Below are 18,948 nucleotides of genomic sequence, written 5' to 3'. Positions count from 1 at the left end.
GGAAAAAAGGAGAAATAGCCATATAAGGATGTATCATCAAGGTTGCTGCTGTAGGCAACAGGGGCTCATTTGATGTATTGGAAGCTGAATAATTTTTCATTCTCCAATTTTGAGAATTACAGTTGGGGAGGCGGGATTAACTGCTCCACATTTTTAAGCTGCACTTATACACAAGGAGAAATCGTTCTGTTGTTGATATAGAATGCTTTGAGGGAGAATGTAGAAAGATGCATGGCATTCCTGAGACAATGTCATTAAGAGAATTGGACCTGTCCATAACAGCTGCAGCCCAAATTAAAGACTGAGGGACATGATGCTGGGCACTGATGAAGTCAGCTGCATCATCAGTCAAGTGCAGTGCTAAAAAAACAAATGAACTGAAGAGTAGAGGAGGGAATAATGTAAAAGATTACCCTGGACTCTTCTGTGAAAGTGGACAATTCCTACATTTTCTCCCTTTTGGGCTAGTGTAACCATTATTTAACTGTCCATGCAATGCAGGATGGTGCCTGTATTAAGTCACTGTTTCTATTTTTCATGAATTTTTATCATGTATTATATTTATTATCAAGTGTTACCATAGCTACATAAAAATTTCAAAGTAAAATTTGGACCTCAAACAAAAGAGGATGAATATTTTGAACAAGAATATAAATTAGCACTTAATATTTGTCTAATTATGGATATATATATATATATATATACATTCAAGACCACACATAATTTTTTAACATTCCATTTGACTATGAAAGTGTTTAAGGTATAAGACAAAATTAATGTAGAAAAACATCACAGTTTAGCTTTTACATTTGTTTCTACCCCAAATATGATTTAAAAAAAATTATACTCCATGTTTGTACATGAAATGGAATTACAGAAAAAAAAATGTTTTACAAATTCATTCTTACCAGCTCTTTGTAAAAGCAGAAACAATCCAGCAAGTGTAAAATCTTCTTTAAAAATGTTAAGTATATTCATAAATTCCTACTTTCTCAATACGTAGTTATCAGAGTAGTCAGTTCTGCTACTTTACACAGATGTGTACTCTAGAGTCTGTGGCAAACACTTTCCAGTACACTTACATATGTTTTCCTTATAAAGCTAGAATTATTTAAGTAGGACATTTATTTTACATGTCATGCTATTGACATGTATATCTTAGCACTGATTACACATAACCACAGCAAATTGGGATGAGGGTCATGTATTGCTATTTAACAATTATTGTTTGAATTTTTTTTTAGTGATTCTTTAATGATTGTAAACTCAAAACAGAAAGCACTTTTGACAAAAAATAATATACCAAATAGGACATATAGATGTAAATTCTTATCTCTAAAATTTAGTAGACAAAGAAATTCTGACTACAACAATAATCTAAGAAGACTAAATTATTTTGAAACTTCATCAGTGTCTCAAGTATAAATAAAAAATTTTTTAGTGGTGATAAGTCCTCAGTAACATTGATTGATCCACATTTTTAAGGGCAAAAACAGCGATATTTCAACAGGGAGTTTAGACATTGATATATTTATCACATGGAAACCTTTCTGGTTTAGCTCATACAACAGTGAAATGTTGCCTTTGTGAGAATTTACAACCATAATATGATATTCATAGGTCATCCTTTTATTTATTGAAGAAGTCTCCTGAATACTAGCAAAGTTATAAATGGTGAATTAAATCACAATAATGTAGTTGCAATTCAATCTCACTCTTCTCTTAAAGTTAATCACAAGCAAAGAAGGTTTGGAAAATGATTATCAGTAACACAATTTGGTTTTATAGCTTAATAATTAATTTTATAAAAGTGAAATATATAAGGTAAAGTTACTTAATTAGCTAATGCATTGGGGGAAAACTCTTCAGAAACTCAGGGTATGTATTTGAGGTGAGAAATCTACATGACAGTTTTTAGTGTGTGCAGCAGGGTATAGCTCTATACAGTTTTTGCTTTGATTATAATGTGAATCGATATGGAAATAGATGTTGAAACAAAGTCTTAGAGAGAATAAATCTTTTTTGTCTATTAAATTTAGATAATATGATATTGGAAAGTTCACCCATCCCTGACAGATTAACTTGTGCCTAAACAAGGTCCTAACAATGTGGAATTCATACTTCTTGTCCAAAATTATTTTTAAACTTCAACAAAAGTATTTAAAATAACTATAAGTCATGCTATTAACTAAATATTACATGTAACTAAATTCATTAGTAATAATAAGATCTACACCAAGAAATAGCTAAAAAATGTTTTCAATAAAATATTTTTACAGAAGAAATTTATTTATAGAAATGTAAATAAACTAATTTTCTAATATAAAATAAAAATTAATAATTTTGATCTGACTACACTCAGACACTATTCTTTGCATTACAAATGCACAAAAGACAGAACGTTATGTAGAATAGAAAAGTGAAGTGTCTGTAATTAAAATGAGAAAATAATTGTAATTAGGTAACAAGTTCTGATATATTTTAGTCATTTCATACACAAATATTTTGTGAAATTGCTGCAATTTATGAATTGATAGTAAATCCCATGATATAAAAATTTAAATGACACAAAAAAAGTGATAAAATGAAATGCATTCTTAGCCACTATATACCTCAAGTGCCAAATTCTCCTCCCCAAATCTACTGCCATGAAAACAGGATCCAGAAATAATAATAAATATAAAAATATATGACTTATGCTTCATAAAATATCCACATATACAGTTGTATGGAACTTAGAGAAGAAGAGAGGTATTGTATTTTTCAGGGAAGGATATGGGTATTAATGCATTTGGGAACAGGAAACAACAAACATAAATATAGATCTTAAAAACTTACAGTTAAACACAAGAAAAAAATAACATACTACATATGTTATCTAAACTTATATAATTGAAAGAAACTTCAATCTATCAAATGAAAGACAGGAAACAAGGAACAAAGCAGGAAAATTGTATTAAAAATGCCATATATGATAGTTGACATAAATCTTAAATTAATTCTAATAATAAATATTGATGTGATAAAACTTACTAACTAAAGGAAAGAAAATCTCAGATTGATGATACAAGAAGTTGCTGCAGCAATAAAGAATCATTTAAATTTAAAAGATATATGGGGTTAGATAGCCTCATCCACCAGACGGCAGACAGCAGAAGCAAGAAGAACTACAATCCTGCAGCCTGTGGAACAAAAACCACATTCACAGAAAGATAGGCAAGATGAAAAGGCAGAGGACTATGTACCAGATGAAGGAACAAGATAAAACCCCAGAAAAACAACTAAATGAAGTAGAGATAGGCAACCTTCCAGAAAAAGAATTCAGAATAATGATAGTGAAGATGATCCAGGACCTTGGAAAAAGAATGGAGGCAAAGATCGAGAAGATGCAAGAAATTTTTAACAAAGAACTAGAAGAATTAAAGAACAAACAAACAGAGATGAACAATACAATAACTGAAATGAAAACTACACTAGAAGGAATCAATAGCAGAATAACTGAGGCAGAAGAACGGATAAGTGACCTGGAAGACAGAATGGTGGAATCACTCCTGTGGAAAGGGAATAAAGAAAAAAGAATGAAAAGAAATGAAGACAGCCTAAGAGACCTCTGGGATAACATTAAACGCAACAACATTCGCATTATAGGGGTCCCAGAAGGAGAAGAGAGAGAGAGAGGACCAGAGAAAGTATTTGAAGAGATTATAGTCGAAAACTTCCCTAACATGGGAAAGGAACTAGCCACCCAAGTCCAGGAAGCACAGCAAGTCCCATACAGGATAAACCCAAGGAGAAACACGCCGAGACACATAGTAATCAAATTGGCAAAAATTAAAGACAAAGAAAAATTATTAAAAGCAGCAAGGGAAAAATGACAAATAACATACAAGGGAACTCCCATAAGGTTAACAGCTGATTTCTCAGCAGAAACTCTACAAGCCAGAAGGGAGTGGTATGATATACTTAAAGTGATGAAAGGGAAGAACCTACAACCAAGATTACTCTACCTGGCAAGGATCTCATTCAGGTTCGATGGAGAAATCAAAAGCTTTACCGACAAGCAAAAGCTAAGAGAATTCAGCACCACCAAACGAGCTCTACAACAAATGCTAAAGGAACTTCCCTAAGTGGGAAACACAAGAGAAGAAAAGGACCTACAAAAACAAACCCCCCAAAATTAAGAAAATGGTCATAGGAACATACATATCGATAATTACCTTAAACGTGAGTGGATTAAATGCTCCAACCAAAAGACACAGGCTTGCTGAATGGATACAAAAACAAGACCCATAAATATGCTGTCTACAAGAGACCCACTTCAGACCTAGGGACACATTCAGACTGAAAGTGAGGGGATGGAAAAAGATACTCCATGCAAATGGGAGTCAAAAGAAAGCTGGAATAGCAATGCTCATATCAGATAAAATAGACTTTAAAATAAAGAATGTTACAAGAGACAAGGAAGGACACTACATAATGATCAAGGGATCAATCCAAGAAGAAGATATAACAATTATAAATATATATGCACCCAACATAGGAGCACCTCAATACATAAGGCAACTGCTAACAGCTCTAAAAGAGGAAATCAACAGTAACACAATAATAGTGTGGGACTTTAACACCTCACTTACACCAATGGACAGATCATCCAAAATGAAAATAAATAAGGAAACAGAAGCTTTAAATGACACAGTAGACCAGGTAGATTTAATTGATATTTATAGGACATTCCATCCCAAAACAGCAGATTACACTTTCTTCTCAAGTGCTCACAGAACATTCGCCAGGATAGATCACATCTTGGGTCACAAATCAAGCCTCAGTAAATTTAAGAATATTGAAATCATATCAAGCATCTTTTCTAACCACAACGCTATGAGATTAGAAGTGAATTACAGGGGAAAAAAACCGTAAAAAACACAAACACACGGAGGCTAAACAATACATTACTAAATAACCAAGAGATCACTGAAGAAATCAAAGAGGAAATCAAAAAATACCTGGAGACAAATGACAATGAAAACACGACGATCCAAAACCTATGGGATGCAGCAAAAGCAGTTCTAAGATGGAAGGTTATAACTATACAAGCCTACCTCAAGAAACAAGAAAAGTCTCAAGTAAACAATCTAGCCTTACACCTAAAGGAACTAGAGAAAGAAGAACAAACAAAACCCAAAGTTAGCAGAAGGAAAGAAATCATAAAGATCAGAGCATAAATAAATGAAATAGAAACAGAGAAAGCAATAGCAAAGATCAATAAAACTAAAAGCTGGTTCTTTGAGAAGATAAACAAAATTGATAAACTATTAGCCAGACTCATCAAGAAAAAGAGGGAGAGGACTCAAATCAATAAAATTAGAAATGAAAAAGGAGAAGTTACAACAGACACCGCAGAAATACAAAGCATCCTAAGAGAACTACTACAAGCAATTCTATGCCAATAAAATGGACAACCTGGAAGAAATGGACAAATTCTTAGAAAGGTATAACCTTCCAAGACTGAACCAGGAAGAAACAGAAAATATGAACAGACCAATCACAAGTAATGAAATTGAAACTGTGATTAAAAATCATCCAACAAACAAAAGTCCAGGACCAGATGGCTTCACAGGTGAATTCTATCCAACATTTAGAGAAGAGCTAACACCCATCCTTCTCAAACTCTTCCAAAAAATTGCAGAGGAAGGGAGACTCCCAAACTCCTTCTATGAGGCCACCATCACTCTGATACCAAAACCAGACAAAGATAATACAAATAAAGAAAATTACAGACCAATATCACTGATGAATATAGATGCAAAAATCCTCAACAAAATACTAGCAAACAGGGCTTCCCTGGTGGCGCAGTGGTTGAGAATCTGCCTGCCAATGCAGGGGACACGGGTTCGAGCCCTGGTCTGGGAAGATCCCACATGCCATGGAGCAGCTGGGCCCGTGAGCCACAATTACTGAGCCTGCGCGTCTGGAGCCTGTGTTCCGCAACAAGAGAGGCCACGATAGTGAGAGGCCCGCGCAACACGATGAAGAGTGGTCCCCGCTTGCCACAACTAGAGAAAGCCCTCGCACAGAAACGAAGACCCAACACAGCAATCAATCAATCAATAAATCAATCAATAAATAAGAACGTGAATTTCTTAAAAAAAAAAATACTAGCAAACAGATTCCAACAACACATTAAAAGGATCATACACCATGATCAAGTGGGATTTATCCCAGGGATGTAAGGATTCTTCAATATATGCAAATCAATCAATGTGATACACCATATTAACAAATTGAAGAATAAAAACCATATGATCATCTCAATAGATGCAGAAAAAGCTTTTGACAAAATTCAACACCCATTTATGATAAAAACTCTCCAGAAAGGGGACATAGAGGGAACCTACCTCAACATAATAAAGGCCATATATGACAAACCCACAGTAGACATCATTCTCAATGGTGAAAAACTGAAAGCATTTCCTCTAAGATCAGGAACAAGACAAGGATGTCCACTCTCACCACTGTTATTCAACATAGTTTTGGAAGTCCTAGCCATGGCAATCAGAGAAGAAAAAGAAATAAAAGGAATACAAATTGGAAAAGAAGAAGTAAAACTGTCACTGTTTGCTGATGACATGATACTATACGTAGAGAATCCTAAAGATGTCACCAGAAAACTACTAGAGTTAATCAATGAATTTGGTAAAGTTGCAGGAGACAAAATTAATGCACAGAAATCTCTTGCATTCCTATACACTAATGATGAAAAATCTGAAAGAGAAATTATGGAAACACTCCCATTTACCATTGCAACAAAAAGAATAAAATACCTAGAAATAAACCTATCTAGGGAGACAAAAGACCTGTATGCAGAAAACTATAAGACACTGATGAAAGAAATTAAAGATGATACCAACAGACGGAGAGATATACCATGTTCTTGGATTGGAAGAATCAATATTGTGAAAATGACTATACTACCCAAAGCCATCTACAGATTCAATGCAATCCCTATCAAATTACCAATGGCATTTTTTACGGAACTAGAACAAATCATCATAAAATTTGTATGGAGACACAAAAGACCCCTAATAGCCAAAGGAGTCTTGAGGGAAAGAAAACAGAGCTGGAGGAATCAGACTCCCTGACTTCAGACTATACTACAAAGCTACAGTGATCAAGACAATATGGTACTGGCACAAAAACAGAAACATAGATCAATGGAACAAGGTAGAAAGCCCAGAGATAAACCCACGCACCTATGAACTAATCTATGACAAAGGAGGCAAAGATATACAATGGAGAAAAGACAGTCTCTTCAATAAGTGGTGCTGGGAAAACTGGACAGCTACATGTAAAAGAATGAAATTAGAACACTCCCTAACACCATACACAAAAATAAACTCAAAATGGATTTGAGACCTAAATGTAAGACCGGACACTGTAAAACTCTTAGAGGAAAGCATAGGAAGAACACTCTTTGACATAAATCACAGCAAGATCTTTTTTGATCCACCTCCTAGAGTAATGGAAATAAAAACAAAAATAAACAGTGGGACCTAATGAAACTTCAAAGCTTTTGCACAGCAAAGGAAACCATAAACAGGACGAAAAGACAACCCTCAGAATGGTAGAAAATATTTTCAAATGAACCAACGGACAAAGGATTAATCTCCAAAATATATAAACAACTCATGTAGCTCAATATTAAAGAAACAAACAACCCAATCCAAAAATGGGCAGAAGACCTAAATAGACATTTCTCCAAAGAAGACATACAGATGGCCAAGAAGCACATGAAAAGCTGCTCAACATCACTAATTATTAGATAAATGCAAATCAAAACTACAATGAGGTATCACCTCACACCAGTTAGAATGGGCATCATCAGAAAATCTACAAACAACAAATGCTGGAGAGGGTGTGGAGAAAAGGGAACCCTCTTGCACTGTTGGTGGGAATGTAAATTGATACAGCCACTATGGAGAACAGTATGGAGGTTCCTTAAAAAACTAAAAATAGAATTACCATATGATCCAGCAATCCCACTACTGGGCATATACCCAGAGGAAACCATAATTCAAAAAGACACATGCACCCCAATGTTCATTGCAGCACTATTTACAATAGTCAGGTCATGGAAGCAACCTAAATGCCTATCGACAGACAGATGGATAAAGAAGTTGTGGTACATATATACAATGGAATATTGCTCAGCCATAAAAAGGAACGAAATCGAGTCATTTGTTGAGATGTGGATGGATCTAGAGACTGTCATACAGAGTGAAGTAAGTCAGAAAGAGAAAAAGAAATATCGTATATTAAGGCATACATGTGGAACCTAGAAAAATGGTACAGATGAACCGGTTTGCATGGAAGAAGTTGAGACACAGATGTAGAGAACAAACATAGGGACACCAAGGGGGAAGACCACGGTGGGGTGGGGATGGTGGTGTGCTGAATTGAGCGATTGGGATTGACATGTATACACTGATGTGTATAAAATTGATGACTAATAAGAACCTGCAGTATAAAAAAAGAAACAAACAAAAAAAAACAACTAATACTAAACTTTCTTTGGGTTATTTGTATGGAAATATGTTAATATAAATGTTTCAGACGTTACATGAAATTTCTAAAAATCTTATACGTTCTGGTATAATGTTATAAGTCATAATTCTAGTTATTACTTTAAAATGTATATCTCAGAAATAACTAAAAACAATAAAAAATAAATAAAATGAAGTCTTCCTTAAAAAAAAAAAAAAATATATATATATATAGGGGGGTTCAAATATGAAGGAATGGAGAAAATATAACAAGGACATATGACCTAAAAGAAAACTAACTTACTGATGTCAGTATCATAAAATAAGAAAATTAAATGGTAGGAAAAAAATATCTCTAAAGTGCAAGTGGTTGGGGGAGGGATATAATCTGTAATAAAATAATAGCTCACATAATACTGCAATAAAGAGCAAATATAAATGTGGCAATATAACCTTAAAATATTTAAGGCAACAATTTTATAATAAAGAACAATTACAGGCAAACACCTTATCTTCATCTCTTAAATGGATAGCAACATTTTCCCACCATTCCTCTGTGCAGGATCTCTATGTATATATACCATTCCACTTCCTCTTATCTAATCAAATCATCTTACCAACAATTACCTTCTTTGTCTCCTCCATCATCGGGTTGTTGTTTTTTTGTATGTGTTTTTTGTTGTTTGTTCTTTTCATATCTGCTAGAGCATTCCTATCAACATTAAAAAAGTTTTTTTCTCATGATCTTAGGATACTATTGACACTGTCTCCTTATTATATACAACTCTATTTCTTTGTTCCTTATGTTACAAAGCTCCTCAAACATCATTGCTATATACATTGTCTCCAATTCCTTATCACCCACTTTTTCTGAAGTCCACTCTAATCAGGCTCTCCTTTCAAGTAATGAACAGAAACTCTAAAGTTAAGGTAATAATTGACTTCTGCTTGCCAAACTTAGTGGCAAAATTTCAGTCCTGTTGTACTTCTGAAATTAACAGGGCAATTCACTCGCTCTTTTATATCTTATCTTTGCTTATAAGATACCACCATTTTCTCATTTTCTTCATACCACAGACTCTAATCCTTTACAATCTTCTTTGCTGGTTTCTCCTCTTCTTCCCAACATAAGGATTAAATCTCTGCTACTGATTTCTATATAGGTTTATTCGCTTGATGATGTTTTTCAGGGTCATGACATTAAATACTGTTTGTATGCTAAATTATTCCAAGCTCAAACTTACTTCTTTAGAGCTTTCTTGATTTTTGATTCTCTGAGTGTCTAGTAGATATCTGAAAAAAAAAAAAAGTCCACATAACTCTGATTATCAGTCTCCTAAAAAAAACAAAAAACAAAAAATGTTGTCCATTTTAGCTACTTACTCATCTCTGTAAAAAACTTATGTCATTGACTTTTCTTTTACACCCATATTGAATCCATCAATACATTCTGTTGGTTTTACCTTAATAATGTAGTTAGAATCACACCAGTCAAACATCTAAACGTGAAAACTACAATGTCGGAGATGAAAAATATACAGGCTGGAATTAACAGTACATTAGAAATTTAGAAGAAAAGCTGAGTAACCTTGAAGACAGTAATATAAAGTATCCAGAATCAAACACACAGTTTCAAAAAAATGAAAATAAAAAACAATAAAAAGAATATTAGTGAGTTTTGGTAGAAATTCCAAAGACCTAGTATGCATGTAATTGAGTCTCTGAAAGAAAGGAAGAGAGAGATGCAGCAGTGTGGTGGTTAATTTTATGTGTCAACTTGAAGAATATTTTTGAATGAGATTAACATTTAAATCAGTAGACTACTTGTAAGCAGGTTGCTTTCTATAATATGGAAGGATTCTTCCAATAAATTGAAGGCCTGTAGAACAAAAAGATCTGCCTCCCTGAGCAAGAAGGAGTTCAGCAAATGGATTTTAGACTTTATTTGTACCATCAACTCTCTTGGGTCTCTGCCTGCTGGGCATGATAGTAAAACTGCACCATTGACTCTCCTGGGTCTCTAGTGGTTCTAGTAAAGACCGCTAGAGGTAGTTTGCTTTCAGCTGACAAAGTCAATAATACACCTTCACTGTCCTATATTAGGGGTATATTAATTCTCCAGTCCTATATCATATTTAATTCATAGGGATCTTGACCACCTTTCCCTGATATCACATTGATTCATTACATGAATGATGTTATGCTGATTAGACCTAGTGAGCTAGAAGCAGCAACTGCTATAGACTTATTAAGACACCCAAGAGAGTGGGAAATAAATTTGACAAAAATTCGAGGGCGTTCTACCTCAGCGAAATTTCTAGATGGCCCTCCTACAACCAAAAGTTCCTTTTTCTTGGAACTCCTCTAGTGCACCTCTTTCAGTTTTAGAGACAATGTATTCTTTATTTGGATGTGTTTTTTTGCCCATCATCGAAGTGACATAAAAAGCTTCTAGTTTTGAGTGGGACCCAGGATAAGAGATAGCTTTGCAAAAGGTCCAGGCTGCTATGCAAGCAGATCTGCCACTTGGACCATATGATATAGTACATCCAATGGTGCTGGAAGTGTCACTGGCAGACTGGGATGCTATTTGGAGTCTTTGGCCAACCCTTATAGGTAAATCAGAGTGCAAGTCCTTAGGATTTTGGAGCAATGCTGTACAATCCTCTGCATATAATTATTCTCCTTTTGAGAAATAGCTTTTGGCCTGCTAGTGGGCATCATCAGTAGAGACTAAATGCTTAAACAGTGGGCCACCAAGTTACCATGAAACTTGAGCTGCCCCTCATGAACTAGGTGTTATCTGACCCACTAAGCCATAAAGTTGACCATGATTAGCAGCATTCCATCATCAAATGGAAGTCATCTATATGAGACTGGGCCCAAGCAGGCACTGAAGGTACAAGTAAGTTATATGAAAAAGTGGCCTAAATGCCCATGGTCTCCATGCTTGCCATACTATCTTCTCTACTCCAGTGTGTTCATCAGCTTGGATTACTATAACAAATTACCATAGAATGGGTAGCTTAAACAACAAACATGTAATTCTCATAGTTCTGGAGGCTGGGATGGCCAAGATCAAGATATAGGCAGATTTGATTCTGGTGAGAGCCTGCTTCCTGATTTGCAGATGGCCATCTTCTCATTGTGTCCTCACATGGCAGAGAGCAGAAAACAAAGTTAAACTGTCCTGCCTCTTCTTATTTGGGCACTAACCCCATTTATATGAGGGCTCCACCCTCAAGATCTATTTACCTCCCAAATGGCCCACCTCCTAATACTATCACAACGTGGTATAGGATTTCAACATATGAATTTTGGTGGGACACAAACATTCAGTCCATAATACCCAGCCTGCACCTATTCCGTCGTGAGGAATTCCTTCCATCAGTTGACAGGGAAGAAAAAACTTGGGCTTGGTTTACAGATGGTTCTGCATGATGTGCAGACATCACACAAAAGTGAATAGCCTCAACACTATAGCCACTTTTTCTGACTTCCCTGAAGGACAGCGGTAAAGGGACCTCTTGCAAGTGGACAGAAATTCAAACAGTTTACTTTGCCTGAAAGGAGGAATGGCAGATGTGTGATTAAATACCATTTCATGGGCTGTGGCCAGTGTTTCAGCTGGATGGTCAGAGACTTGGAAGGAACATGACTGAATATTTGGTGACAAAGAATTCTGTTGAATAGGTGTGTAGATAGACCTCTCTTAATGGCAAAAATTGTGAAGATATTTGTGCCCCATGTCATTGCCCACCAAAAGGTAAGTTCAGCAGAGAAAGATTTTAATCATAAAGTAAATAGGATGATTTGTTCTGTAGATACCAGTGAGTTCTTTCCCCAGTCACGCTTGTCATTGCTCAGGTGACAAAATTGGCCATGGTGTCAGGGATGGAGGTTATGCATGGACTCAGGAAGGTAGACTTCCATGTACCTGGCCACAGCTGCTGCTTGTACCCAATATGCCAGCATTAGGGCCAACACTAAGTCCTTGATTGGACACCATTCCCTAGGATAATCAGCCAGCTACCTAATGGCAAGTTGATTACATTGGACCGCTTCTGTCATAGGAGAAGTCTTTTGTTCTTAGTGGAATAGGTATTTACTCTGGACATAGATTTGCCTTTCCTACATGTAATACTTCTAACAAAACTGCTGTACGTGGAATTACGCAATGTCTTATTTACCATTGTAATATACTACACAGCCTGGCTTTTAATCAAAGAACTCACTTCAAAGCAAGTGAAGTGTGGGAATGGACCCATGCTCATGGAATTTATTGGTCTTACCATATTACCCACTATCCTGAAGCAGCTGGCTTGATAGAACTGTGGAAGGGCTTTTTGAAGACTCAGTCACAGTGGTAGCTAGGGGGCAATGTCTTGCAAGCCTGGGGCAATGTTATCAGGAGGCTGTATAGGCTCTAAAGCAGTGTCCAATATATGGTATTGTTTCTCCCATAGCCAAGATACAGAGATTCAGGATTCAAGGTGTGAGAAAAGGATTGCCACCATTCACTATTACCCCTAATGACTCACTAACAAAATTTTTGCTTCCTGTCACTGTGACCTTATGCTCTGCTGGCATAAAGGTCTTAGTTCCAAAGGGAGAAATGCTTCCACCAGCAATTATTTCAATAAACTGGAAGTTAAGACTGCCACAAGACAATTTTGGACTTCTCATGCCTCTGGATCAGTAGACAAAAGGAGTTATTATACAATCTGGGTAATTGATGATGACTACCAAGGGGAAATTGAACTGCTACTCCACAATGGAGGTAAGGAAGACTATGTCTAGGATATTTGAAATCCCCTAGGGTGTCTCTTACCATTACCATGCCTTGTGATTAAAATCAGTGGGAAACTACAACAACCCAATTCTGGTAGAACTGTTATTGGTCCATACCCTCAGGAATGGAGGAAGGAAGGAGGCTTATTTCAATTTTAATTTTAACAAAGTTTAACTTATCAAATTTTCCTTCATGGATAGTATTTTTGGTGTTGTGCAAAAACTCACCAGCCAACCAAATGTCATGCATATTTTCTGCAATGTTTTTATCCAGAAGTTTATGGTTTTACATTTTGAATTTAGGACTATAATGCATTTTAAGTTAGTTTTTATGTAAGGTGTAAGGTATGTAGGTTCAATTGTTATACATAGGCATCCAATTGTTCTAGTTCCATTGGTTGAAATCTCCTTTTTTCCATTGAATCCCTCTGTTCTTTTGTCAAAAATCAGTTGACTATGTTTATGTGGGTCTATATCTGGGCTCTCTATCATGTTTTTTTGATCTGTTTGTTTATTCTCTTACCAATATCATGTGCTCTTGACTGCACTAGTTGTATAGTCTTGAAATTGGATAGTAAGTTCCCCAATTTTGTTCTTCTTTTATATAATTTTGACTATACTGTGTCCTTTGCCTTCCCGTGTACATTTTAGAATCAGTCTGTGGATATCCACAAAATAGTTTCCTGGGATTTTTCCATTGCATTGAATTTATAGATCAAATTTGGGGGAATTGACATCTAAAAATATCAAATCTTCCAATCTACGTTTCCAATCTATGCTCCAATCTATGCAAAATATACCTCCATTTATTTAGATCTTTTTTTATTTCTTTTTTCAGTGATTTGTAGTTTTCCATGTGTAATTCCTGTGCACACTTCTTAGATTTGTACATAAATACTTCATTATCGTGGTGCTATTGTGAATGTTATTTTTAAAAGTTGCAAATTCAGTAGTTTATTGCTACTGTATAGGAAAGCAATTCATTTTTACATATTAGCATTATATTCTGCAACCTTGCCAAACAAGCTTATTAGAGTACTTGGAGAGGTGTTTTTTTGTTTGTTTGTTTGTTTTCTGTATATTCTCTGAGGTTTTTCTGCCCTGAAATCACTGAAAATGAATTGAAAATCATTTCATCTGCAAATGAACACAATTTTATTTTCTTTCGTGTCTGCATCCTTTTATTTCTTTTTCTTCCTTTGTTGCCCTAGTTAGGTCTTCTAATATGATGTTGAACAGGAGTAGGAAGGAGGGCATCCTTGCCTTTCTCCCACTCTTAGAAGGAACGCAGTTGTCTCTCACCATTAAGTATCATGTATCTATAGGTTTTTGTGTATAACCTGTTTTTCTGGTATGGGAGTTCTCTTCTATTCCTAGTATTTTGGGAGTTTTTAATCACAAATACGTGTTGAATTTTGCTGAATACTTTCTATGCATCTTATGATTTTTCTTACACAATCTGCTAACCTCACAAATTGCATTTATTTATTCATTAATGTTGAACCAGACTCCTATTCTTGAAATAAACCACACCTGGTCGTGATATATTAGTCTTTTACATATTATTGTATTTGATTTGATAATATTTTAAGGATCTTTGCATCTATGTTCATCTATAATAAAATTTGATAGTTTCCTTCTAGTTAGAAAAATGTTGATTACTGAAATATGAAAGAGATAGTATCAGATAAATTCATGTACTAAGTAATAATATCACCATGCAAAAAATATGCTATTATGAATCAAACTAATTTCCACAAAAATTAGGTAGTACATAATATATATGGTTTACATTCAAAAATTATTTTTAATGTGTCTATTATTTTAAAATACTGTGTTTGTATAGTGTGTAAGTGTAGGAATTTCCTGGATAATGTAAAATAAAATACGAAGGTAGGGTAACATAGTTCAGATAAACGTTATTGTACGGGAACAAAGATCATTGGCTCTAGAGTCAGAATATTTAAAGTGTGAATCCTGGCTCTAACATTGTATGAACCTTGAAAAATTCTTTGCTGTATCATCAGGTCAATAGAACAAGTAATCCTATTTCACTCATGGGATTGTTCTGAGATTATATGACATAATGTTTTTAAAATCACCAGTATGGTTCTGACACATAATTATGTATATTCATTTACTCAGCAAACATTTATTGAATGTCTGTTCTTCTACCATAGTTAATCAGTAAAAATTGAAAATAAAGAAGCCATTATTCTAGTTCTAAAGATGAATATGGTTAGTAATTATGAAAACGGTAATTTGATGAATAAAGGTTTGTGACAATTAATCAAAGCCTTTTGTGATTTGATTGAAAGAATGCCAGGAAGAAACAATCTGCCTGGCAGAATGTTTCTTCCCAAAGTTTCAGTAATCTATGGAGTGACTGCAACCTAACAACCTGAATTTTCAATTATTAGTCCTGAAATATGAGGAAGTATGTGTTTGGAAGGATGTTACTTTTGCCACAAATTGTGTTTTTACTAATCTGGATAAAAAATATATTTTAAGAAATAAACTCAGTTTTGATACTCTATTATCATAATTGCCAAACAAATAAGCAACTGATAAATAAATCTAAACACTTTAAAATGACAAGTTTAAGTTATCTACATTTTAAACAAATATATTAAACTAAATACAAATTCTTTGACAGCCTGATACTTCAATGAAACTTGAAAAGAAAACTAAATATATGAGCTTTTAGTATAGTTGAAGGGTTACTTAAACTAATGTAAAAGGGGACTGATTTAATAATTCTGTTGCTATGTATTCTTTAAAGTTCTTTATTCTGTAAAGTCTGAATTTTGACAATGATTTCACCTAATTTTGAATAGTTGAATTTTAAAATTATAATACTACATATAATAGTAGATATCTTTGTATATGGATGGAACCCTAACACATAAGAGGACTTAGAATACAGGAAATATGTGAAGCAACAGATATTGCAAAATTTTAAGTGACTTAACCAAGTTCAAAAAGCAATGTGCATTAAACTCCTTACATGTTTTTTCATCAAAATTTCAGGTGAACTTTTATCTGAAGGTTTTCATGTGAACCATTGTTTTTACATGTACCTAATGGAGACATTATTGCTATCAATGTATTGATTTCTAATGGATGATTACACACAAGCAGTAACGCATTAGACAAGAAACAGGTTGTTTTTCTGCATTAGCTTTGACGTGTCAGGACAAGTAAAACAATAACAGCAATATTAATATATCACCGAAATAAGAAAGCTATTGATTTTATAACATCTTAAAAATCAGGAATAAATCATTGTCTCATGAAGAAAGTGACATATTTGTTTATTTCAAACCTGGCATTTTACATGATTTATATGTCATTTATATGACGTGCTACTTTCCACATTTAATATTTAAGAGTACAAATAGAGGTGTACATTTCAAGATGATAACACACGCAGGTGAATTTTATCACCCATATTTTTTTAAATGTTTAAAGAAATGAGCAAGGAAACATAGTAGCAAAGAAAAAATAGTAACAGGTATGCATTATTTCTTGAAATTAAGGGAGAATGTTGTCTACAGGACTGCCATTTCTAATTATTTCTGTAAGCTATCAAAATTGCATTAAACTGACCATTTAACTAAAAAAAAAAACCCTCAAAAGACAGGTTGATCTGAGTATTAAGGTGAAATGTCAGCAAATTTATGACATCCAAAAAAATTAAAATAACAATCCAAAACAGAGAAGAAAAACAACAATTAAAATCAATTTACATGCAATGGTATATAAAAAACATACACAAATAAATGTGATCTCATGAGAACTCACAAGTAGAGAGAAAAGTGTCTGTGGCATACGTGAGGTTAGTACAAAGTAATACATATGATTAGTTTGGGGCTTCTGTACCAAAATAAATGAATAAATGAAAATGAAGCAAATTGTAGAGAATGTAAGGGAAAATATTATTACCAAAGTTTTATCTAAACAGTCAGATTTTGAGTGTGATAACATACAGAGCTTAAAAAAAAGTTTTTTAAAAATCTGGCTAAGGAAAAATATAAAAACAAAGCTAAAGAATTTGTTGTTTTCCTTCCTTTTCTTCCGATGTAAGTAATGAAGCACAGTCCAGATCGATCCAGTGGTTCCTACTTTAAATGAAGAGAATAGAAATAGATATTTTCCATCACATTTTATTAGAAACCCCATATCCCTCCTTATACTGCTGAACGTGGGTCCACAGGTTCTATTCTAACATTTTCATTTGGAACCTGTTTTATTTTTTTCATAGCACTACATAGGTATAAAAACAATGAAAAACTATATTAAGAAAATTGATCATCGTTAATTTTGGGGGAATACTTTCATACAGATGTGACGCTTGAAGTATAACTAGACTCTAATTAGATCAAGAGTATAAGCAAGGCATTTAAATTAATGGAAACAACATAGACAAAACTCTCTGACAGGTAGACTTCCTTAAACAGAAAGGAGGTTATAGTGGGAAAATTTTGCATATCATAGAATCCCAAATTTTCAGAGCTAGAGAAAACTTGAGAATTTACGCTAACTTCCCCATTTTCCTCAGTGGGAAAACTGACAATCAGACAGTTAAGAATTCTTCCGTATAACATAGGCAATACAGAAAAACAACTGTAACTATGTTCAAGTTTCTTGACTCCAAGTCTAATATCTTTATACTCTCACCAAGGTGAAGATTGCAGGTGACCTATGTTTTGCACACCTGTGCGCAGGTGACTTAAATCTTTTTCCTTTATACATTCTAAGACCCAAGCTTCTTTATGAAGTGTGATTTATATTATTATATTAAAAGGAAAATTTTAATTCAATGTATTTTTTAAAAACGCATATTTTTCACTAAATATCAGTAACTGTATGAAAATGAACACCTCTTCTTCCATCTTCTGGACCATAAGGTTTGCTAACTCTGCACAGCTGTAGAAATTGAAATAACTGGCATGTGGGGACAGGGTGAAATTTAGCCTTTTCAAGCAGATTCTTTTTTTTTTTTTTTTTTGCAATGACATATTGTCTCATCAACACATCTAGGAGCTTCTATTTTTGAAATGCTTCACTTATCACTTGTAGCGTGTTGAAATGGAACCTATTTTTTCCCCAAAGAGAACATTCCTTGCAAAGACAGATTGTCTCATCTGCATTAAGAAACTGTCCCTTATGAAATACTCTGTCTATTGAGACAGCACATGCTTTCTCTCTGCAAAACTTGAAGGTTTAAAGATTGGAACTTTTACTTTATTCTTGAATGATAGTTTTTTGTCAGAAGCTAATAATTTAACTCTTTGGGTTTACATTCCTTATAAAACCCAATTATTATACTTAAAAAAGAAAAAGTCATACTTCCATGAAAAGATACAGACTGACTATAGAAATTGCAGATAAAACTTTCCTTAGTCCTTAGGTAGTTAAGTGTCCTCCTTCCCACTAGACTATATATATATATATATTAAGAATCTCATGACAGATAAAGGAATTATGTTAAGTTGAAGAACGTACCAATGAGGAGATGCCGAGGGACTATGGAACTCTGTGGACAGTGAAATTGTCCTCTCTTGCCATAGAAATGGTCCAATATCCAGCACAGCAGGAGCAAGCTCAGAGTCCA

Source organism: Eubalaena glacialis, chromosome 5 (genome assembly GCF_028564815.1).
Source record: "Eubalaena glacialis isolate mEubGla1 chromosome 5, mEubGla1.1.hap2.+ XY, whole genome shotgun sequence".
Lineage (NCBI taxonomy): Eukaryota > Metazoa > Chordata > Mammalia > Artiodactyla > Balaenidae > Eubalaena > Eubalaena glacialis.
The sequence above is the reverse complement of the archived record's forward strand: the minus strand, read 5'-3'. Positions refer to the sequence as shown.